Source organism: Fukomys damarensis, unplaced genomic scaffold (assembly GCF_012274545.1).
Source record: "Fukomys damarensis isolate Sample0158 unplaced genomic scaffold, DMR_v1.0_HiC HiC_scaffold_14, whole genome shotgun sequence".
Classification (NCBI taxonomy): Eukaryota; Metazoa; Chordata; class Mammalia; order Rodentia; family Bathyergidae; genus Fukomys; species Fukomys damarensis.
In genome coordinates this window covers 26,890,614-26,891,236 of record NW_022900926.1, presented here as the reverse complement: position 1 = coordinate 26,891,236, position 623 = coordinate 26,890,614, and positions in this window count along the sequence as shown.

Sequence of the window (623 nt, the reverse complement as noted above, 5' to 3'; positions counted from 1 at the left end):
ACACCAACAGAGCCCCAAACACTTGCTGCATTTGGTGACTTTGGCAGAAAGGAAAACACCACACTTGAACATAATAAAATACTATAGAATACATTTTACTAAATTTCATTGGAAATTTAACTATTTGAATACTTTTATATTTTCTGTATTTAACTATTTGTTTTAAAGAAGATACACAAAATGAGGTGAAAATAAACAACTCTGCAAACCAAACCTAGCAGAGACTGAATTTTGCCCCATGTGAAACAGCTAAATTCAGTGCATTTTAATTACTTTTGTCCCTATGGGTTCCGCACTTAAATTCTTCTATTTCCCCCATAGGTTGTGATGATAAATTGGCAAGCTGAGTCTCAGTCTCATACTAGCTGTGAAACCAAACGCAATGTATGACAGGCAGGAGTAGCTGAGCACGCTCAGCTTTTTTTTGTCAGCAAGGTGCGATGAGGATGTGATAAAGGACTGCCCACGGCCAGCTCCAAATGGCTGAGGGCATCTGCTCACTCTCTGTATCACGGGAATGCACGCTGCTTCAAGTGATAGGCTGCACCCATGTGGTGAGGCAGTTCCCACCTCCTATTTTCCTTTCCCAGATTTTTCAGAAATCTTTTTTTTTTTTTTTTTTG